The following is a 7,854-nucleotide window of genomic DNA, read 5'->3' on the forward strand; positions in this document are numbered from 1 at the left end:
TCAGATTATTAATGTTCTTTTTAATAATCCTATGACCAAAAACAATTTAGATTAAATTATAAAAGATTTATCTCTCAATATTATGATCATTATCACAATGATAAATCTCTAAATTTAATCAAGGACTTTATTATATTAACATTTTAATATAATAACAATAACAAATTATTTAATACATGATTGATTAAATTGTGGTCATACTTCTTATTTCCAACACATAAAATTACAAAAGTGTATATAAAATTACAGAAGTTAAAACACATATACGGATCATCAAGATATATACATTACAAGAACAATGTTTATGTTCAATTACAATTAATGAGTTTTTTTGCTTCCCATAAACAATAGAATCTAATCAACTATGACTTTTAAACCGAATTCCGAAACCTAACATTGAAATAATTGAGCAAGTGACAGCAAGAAATAATGTTGTTACCGGTTGGAATTGGGAAGCTACTCTGTTGGGAATAATGATGAGTTTTAATAACGAGTGCTTTTAAAGACACTTACAAAAAATTAAAACAATTTAAAGTTTAGAATACATTATATACATCAAACTATTTTTAAAAAAATTATAGAAAAAGTTAGCTAGCAAATCATTATATTATATATTTAAAAAAAAAAACTTTAATAAGTGGCCATAAAAAGTTCAATGAGAGTTCATGTAGTTGGGGAATTAGACTCAGAAGTATTTAAAATTTGGCCAAAAATGTCAGGACAAGATTCCCAATTTCCAATTTCCCTAGCTTCCCAATATCCACCATTATAACTATAACTTTCACTTCCATTTTCCTTAACAAACCACTTTGGTTTCCAACCCCTCTCTTGCAACTTCCTTGCCTGCCAATTATGATGAAATAATAATGTTTTTCATCAATTTCATACTGAAATAATAATAATAATAATATATGTTATCAATTTCGTAATATCTGTCATTAAAAAAAATTAATTATTATATTTATTTTTATAATTTTACTAATTTTTCAATTAAATTCTTACCCTTTAAAAAATAAAATTTTTCAATTAAATTTTTATTATCTATATTTTATTAAAAATTAATAAAATATTTGTTTCTGTAAAATAAATTATAAAATATCTTCAAAGAAAATATTTTGTACCTCTCTCTGTCTTTGTTCCAGCCGCAACTTCTCAGAATTGGCCATGTCATGCTCTCCATTTTCTAAATACCTTTGATCTGGTCTTAGTCTTGAATCTGTTGGTGGCAACTTTTCCTGTGTGTTATTAATTCAAAAAGTCAACACTAAATATCCCACATATTTTAGAAATTAATATCATAAATAAAAAAGTGAATGAAGAAGCACATTAAGTTCCTATTTATCAATTAGTGATATGCATCAAACATGAATTACAAACCTAGAGTCCAGGTGTGATTTCATTAAGTGTAATGGCAAATTGTGTAAGGTTATATTTTGTTTGGTGTTCAGGTGGTGGGTTGGTTTTCCAAATGAGAATGGGTTTTGAAGAATTAGAGCCTTTCCCTGCTTTCTTCTTATTATTAGAATTCCCTCCAATAACATAAAGCAAGCTCTCACCCCATTTTCCAAATATATTTGCCATTGTTTCTCCATATTTATCTTCTACTACGCCTTGCACCTGCAACACAACTTAAATTACAATGCATTAAGTTACATATAAGGAGAAAGTTCAAGAGCCAACAGAATTTAGTGTTTTTAGTCAAATTATCAGTCTAATTCTTTTAATTCAGCAATCTAGACTAACTGCTAATAAAAAAATATTAGACCAAATTTAAACACCAAATAAGAAATACCGTAAAATTGGCCTAAAAAAATACCATAAAAAACTGATTAAAATTGGTAAAAACAAAAATGGTTGACCTTAACTTTTCTGTTTTTTAATTGGATACCACCTCTCTCATTTAGAGTGAAGTGACATCAAATTCAAGTAGAAATGATCACAGCCAATGTGATAAACACCTGATAATCAAAATAGTAAATAAAAAAAAATTCACTCAAATAGTTTCCTAGTAAGATATATATATATATATATATATATATATATATATATATATATATATATGAAAGGGCACCTGGTGAGGTTTTTATCAATGATTGATTGCTCTTTGAATTTAATCTTGCATGAAAAGTCACGGTTTCCTCTATCCTCATTGTACCATAATGATCACAATAGAGTTTTCCTAGAATAAGGTTGTAAATTGATGTTGTCACCTGATGATATATACTAACAAGATGTTAGTTATAATTAATTAATAAGCTAATAATAATAATTAAGAATATAGAGTTAATACTCAAATTCGTCCCTGAGAGATATTCCGATCTCTATATTAGTCCCCGAAAAATAAAGTTAATCAAAAGAGTCCTTGAAAGATACACGACTGAATCAGGTTCGTCCTTCCGTCAAGTCGCTTGATGACTTGGCTAACGTCTGCTGATATGTGACGTTAACTGCCACGCTGGCAGAGAAGAAAAACGACGTTGTTTTGAGTGATTGCCCTGATAGTCATGATTCGGCGTCGTTTTGTGGGGAGAATGGAGATTTTGTGGTTGGTTCGTTTTAAAGTGTGTGAAGTGAAGCAGCAAGAGAGGAACGTGTGGAGATGGGTAAAGGCAACCCACAGAGAAGAAGCACCGGCGACGAGCTCCATACGGCGGCAAGGTCCGGTGATCTCGTCGCTGTTCAGATGATTTTGACTTCAAACCCTTTGGCTGTTAATTCCAGAGACAAGCATTCGAGAACACCGTATCCTCCTCTCATTTATTATCACTACTAATTGCTAAAGGAACCCTAACACTCTGTTCGATTCCCACGGTAAATTCTCCATTCAATTCGTTTGCTTTGAAGTTTAACTTGTTCTTTTCTGATGATAATTGAATCCATTGCACCGTGATTTTCTTCCCTTTCCTTTTTGACCTATCTGTATCGAATCGTGGATTAGCTTCCCTAATACCATTGTATTGGAATCTCTGTTGACTTACTGTTTATGCTTTTTATCTTTTTGTTGCATGAACAGAGTTGTGCTGCATGTTTTATCTGGAAATGATTTGGTACTTTGTTATGTGCTTAATGTGTAATTTCCACTTTGTTCCTTTGACAATTAGCTTTGTTCCTTTGACATGCAGAGATAGTAAGTTATCTGTGCAAGAATAAGGCTGATGTTGGTGCTTCTGCTATGGATGACATGGCCGCAATACACCTTGCTACTCAGAAGGGGCATTTGGAAGTTGTTAAGGCTCTAGTTGCAGCTGGTGCATCCATCAAGGCTTGTACTCGCAAAGGCATGAATTCATTACACTACGCAGCTCAAGGTTCCCATCTGGAGCTTGTTAGGTACTTGGCCAAGAAAGGGGCGAGTCTTACTGCCAAGACAAGGGCAGGAAAGACTCCTTTGGATCTTGCTAACAATGAAGAAGTCCGCTCATTTCTGGAGGAATTCAAAAGATCAGCCAAGAACAGAGCATCTAGCAACAAAGATAAAGCTGAACAGTCTAATCCAAAAGCATCCACGTTGGAATCAGAAGATAATTCAAGTGCCAAACAGCCTGCAGTGGCTGTCGATGAAGAAAACGGTGACAGAGAGAAGACAGAGACTAATGAGGATGACGAAAATAGTGATAGAGAAAAGAGGAAGGCTAACAAAGAGGACGCAAGAGAAGACTCATCACAATCAAAAAGGGCAAAAGTTAAGTTGAGCCATCTCCAAAGTTCAGATGATATCCAAGAAGAAGAAGAAGACGACATGTAGGTTGGCAGAGGCATAGTGTAGTAGAACGACACACCACCACCATGGCCTCCATTTGCTGCCTCCATCGTCGCCCCAAACCAGCAATTTCAACACTAACCCAGGCATATGGCCCACTGATTGCTGAAAACGACGTATTTATCGTCGAAATTAGGATTAGGTTTCAAACAATTAGGGACTGATTTGAACTGTTTTGCCAAACTTACCTTGTCAGCAATCGGTTATGACACATTGGCCTCTTCCACGTTGGAAGCTAACGAAACACATCAGTAGACGTTAGCCAGGTCACTAAGAGAATTGACAGAAGGACAAACGTGATTAACTTGGGTATCTTTCGGGGACTAATATAGAGATCGAGGTATCTTTCAGGGACGAATTTGAGATTTAACTCTAAGAATATATGACATAATTAAAACTTGATATACTTTGCTCCATTGAAAGATTTCTCCATCATCAAATTCCAAAGTTTGCTTTTTAAGGTGCTGTCACCCCAAAATTTCCAGCCATTGCCATCACAATGGCATGCAACAGTCATGGGGTGATGACTGACCTATCTCAATAACAACATCGTAAATACTTCAATAATAAAACATATGTATTATTTAGTAAAAGACAATATATAAGGCAAATACTAATATGTTCTAAAAAAATATGAAGTGAAACTCTTCTTAAACTTTAAAGTACAAAATTTCATATTCTAAATCTAAAATTTTAAATTCTAAATTATAAATCCTAAATTCTAAAACTGTGAATTCTAAATACTAAATCTTAAATTCTAGATTTAAATGCTAAATATATAGAAGCAACACAACACTTTCCTTCTTGTGGATTTATAACCACCATTCCTTGAGAGAGAAATATATAATTAAACAATAGCAAGTATATAGTTTACATAAAAATTTACTAAAAAATACACATTAACATCAATGCTTGTGAAAAAATAATCTAAAGTAAAGGAAAAAAAAAAAAAAAGCGCCCCCATCCTTTTAATTTGTCCTTTCTTTAAAAATACATCGAAAAATTAAATATATAAAATATTCATTTTGTATCATACATCGAACGGACTCACATATTTACCAATATGCACGTTAAAAGTGTTAACAAGAGTCGCACAATGTATGATACAAAATAAATACACCTATGATTACAACTCTAACCGAATATGAAAATAAATTAATAAAACCTTGTAATGATTGATGAGGTTACTTGAGAAAATCAGGGATCTCAGCGGTGCTTTCATCCTCAACATCATTGATCCAACTATACTTCTCCATGAAAGGGTTAGATAATGATTTTGGTGGGTAGTTATCAATGCAATCGGCCCACACATTCTCTTGATCACCTATGAGATCTCTCATCACTTCCCACAAAATAGGAAAAGATAACTTGAAAAAGAAGAAAGTGTTATATTTGATTGTAAATTCAAAATATAAAAGTGTGTACATAACTGAGTAGAGTCCTCCTATATATGCACTAATTATACTTACATTGCAGATCAAGATTCTCTAAGAATGGTTACTTTAACTGACTGAACAGTGACTCTAACTAACTGCACAATGCACAACTCACAACTCACTAACTGTTTTGTAATTGAATTTTGTCTTCATCCTTAATATCCCTCTCAAACTAAGATATGGACTTCGGAATACCCTTAGTATGCGCTTGTATCTATCAAACAAATGTTGTGACAATGAGTCTACCACTTGGTCTTGAGAGGGTGTGTGAACAATATAGAGTGAATTTTGGTTCACTAAGTCTTGAAGAAAATGATGTATGGGATTTGCAATTCTCCAATAATTGCTAAACTGACATGATTTTAGTTTGAGCTGAACTTACTGTAGTGCTACTCCTCCAAGCTATAAGGTTTTTCCTAAGTATACACAATATCCTGTGATTGATTTTTTTTTGTCTTCAAGATCTCCTCCCCAATCTGCATCTGCAAATGACAAGATTCTAAAATCAGTAGACTTGGTGAACACAATTCCATTATCCACTATACGCTGCAAATATCTGAGGATTCTCTTTAGTGTTGAAGGGTTGGTTGCTGGACAAATTGAGACACTCGATTTACACTATATGTTAAATCAGGTCTTGTCATTGTTAAATACTGTTATACACCCACTATTGATCTGTTATACACCCACTAAAGTCATTTGAGTATAACATGAGCATCATTATGTCTAACAAAGAGTGATACATCAGATTTAGTATTCTTGTTTCAAACCATATATGACTTTGTTGAGCATACACACTAGAGTAGATTTGTCATAACCCACTTTCTCTTTTTTATGAAAACCCTTACCTACCAACCTTGTTTTATACTTAGTATCTCACCCTTTTAGTTCTTTTTAACGGAAAAATACCAATTTGCTGCCTATGATTGTTGCATTTTGTGATGGTGCAGTGAGTGTTCAAGTTTGACATCTATTCAATGCTTGAATCTCAACATCCATGACCTTTTTCCAATGTGGACAATTTAGTACTTGTTTGACACTGGTTGATATATTGTTGATAAGATCAATAACTTGTGAGGCCAAGGCTTATGGTTTGGTTATCCCAGATATGGATCTGGTTGTAATTGAGTGAGTATTTAAGGGTTGTAAAGGTGGAAGACATACTTCTAAGCCTCTGATGGGTAAACGGTTTTGAGTTGAGTTGAAGTCAGATTGTACGGTGTTTGGTTTGGTAATTACAGCTATTCAGTGGGGGTTTGGCTTGGTGATTTTGGACTGCTACATTGATCAGAAGCAATTGAGGTTGCAGGAGTATTTAGTGTTGCAGGAGTATCTAAAAAGATTATAAAGTAATATTTAATATTTAATTTAAAAAATATAAAAATAACTCATTTTTAGAAAATTAAATACTACAAAAGATAAATTAAGCAAAATTAAAGAACTCCTCAGAGATACTATAAAATTGGCCAATTGCAAATTCTAAGAAGAAGAAGTACCCATAATCTAATTTAGAATCCTAAAAGGAAGAAAAAGAAGTAGTTAATCCAAGAATGAGTGAAGAAGAATTAGATACTTTCTCAACTATGCAACTGTGGGAGGAGCCTCCGTTTCAATCACTGCTTCCATTGACAGAGGCAGAACTACCTCAGTTTCAGTGGCCCTCTGAGTTTCAGTCTCTGCCTCTGTATCATCCGGTCTGGACTTGGGACGAAAACCACATTCTTGCCGCCAATGTGGGTGGTAATCAACAGCCTCGGCCTCAGCTTCTGCCTCTGCCGGAGCTTGCCACCAATGCGCCTCCCCTGGAGTTTGCCGCCAATTTGGGTGGTAATCAACAGCCTCAGCCTCAGCTTCCGCCTCGGCCGGAGTTTCCCGGCAATGTGCCTGTGGTGCAGTCTGCCGCTGACGTGTGTGGCTATCAACAACCTCAGGCACAGCCTGAGCCCGTCTGGAGTGAGGATGAGAACAAAGAGTTTGAAATGCTTATTGCTGAATGTCGGTGATGAGCTTCTGGACGCGTTCCTGTATCTGCATGGGGGTCTTTCCGGTGAGACAAGCAGCAATCACCATCTCAAACTCTTTGTTCTCCATTGACGGGAAACTCCGGCGGAAGCACATTGACGGGAAACTCCGGCAAAGGAGAAAGCTGGTCAATCGGAGCTCCATAGCTCAAGTTGCAAGCAAAACAAGATGAAGATGAATAGGGAAATGGAGTTTCCTTCTTCTCTTCACAAGTTCAGCGCCGCTCTCCCTCAAATTAGGTTAAAATGAGCTGAATGCTCTTTAAAAGTTGTATATATATATATATATATATTGGGTTTGGATTCAAGTACAACCCGATAGCGTTTTAGGTTCATTTGTCCCAATTTTAGGTTAAATTTTTTTGAATTAGTGCCCAATTTTTAATCTAAATATTTTTCTAAAATTTTCTACTGTTTTTATTATTCTCAGACAGCACCAGATATATTTGAACTGGTATTATCGACTAAATTACCAGTATGCGTTTTTACGCAATTTTTTGTAGAAAAATACTTTTTCCCTCAAAAAAATTTACTGAATCCGTATTTCAACCTTTATATTTTTAAAATAACATTTCTATATTTTTGAACCTATTTCGGTTAATTAAATTATTATTTTATTTTATAATTAAGCGGTTAA

At 34.3% G+C, this 7,854-nt stretch overlaps 1 long non-coding RNA gene and 2 pseudogenes across 1 annotated transcript; 1 reads left to right on the forward strand and 2 right to left on the reverse strand.

Annotated features, from left to right (window-relative positions):
* Nucleotides 1-290: 290 nt before the first annotated feature.
* LOC112770594 (oxysterol-binding protein-related protein 1B-like) lies at nt 291-2,506 on the reverse strand (annotated as a pseudogene).
* Nucleotides 2,165-4,317, forward strand: LOC112772086 (uncharacterized; annotated as a pseudogene).
* Nucleotides 4,318-5,128: 811 nt separating this feature from the next.
* On the reverse strand, nt 5,129-7,476 carry LOC140181197 (uncharacterized). The gene is made up of 2 exons (XR_011876101.1): nt 6,770-7,476; nt 5,129-5,678 (listed from the first exon to the last, which is right to left on the reverse strand). It is a non-coding gene; the product is annotated as an uncharacterized lncRNA (long non-coding RNA).
* Between the last annotated feature and the right edge of the window lie 378 nt (nt 7,477-7,854).

The sequence above is a fragment of the Arachis hypogaea genome, chromosome 18 (assembly GCF_003086295.3).
Source record: "Arachis hypogaea cultivar Tifrunner chromosome 18, arahy.Tifrunner.gnm2.J5K5, whole genome shotgun sequence".
Lineage (NCBI taxonomy): Eukaryota > Viridiplantae > Streptophyta > Magnoliopsida > Fabales > Fabaceae > Arachis > Arachis hypogaea.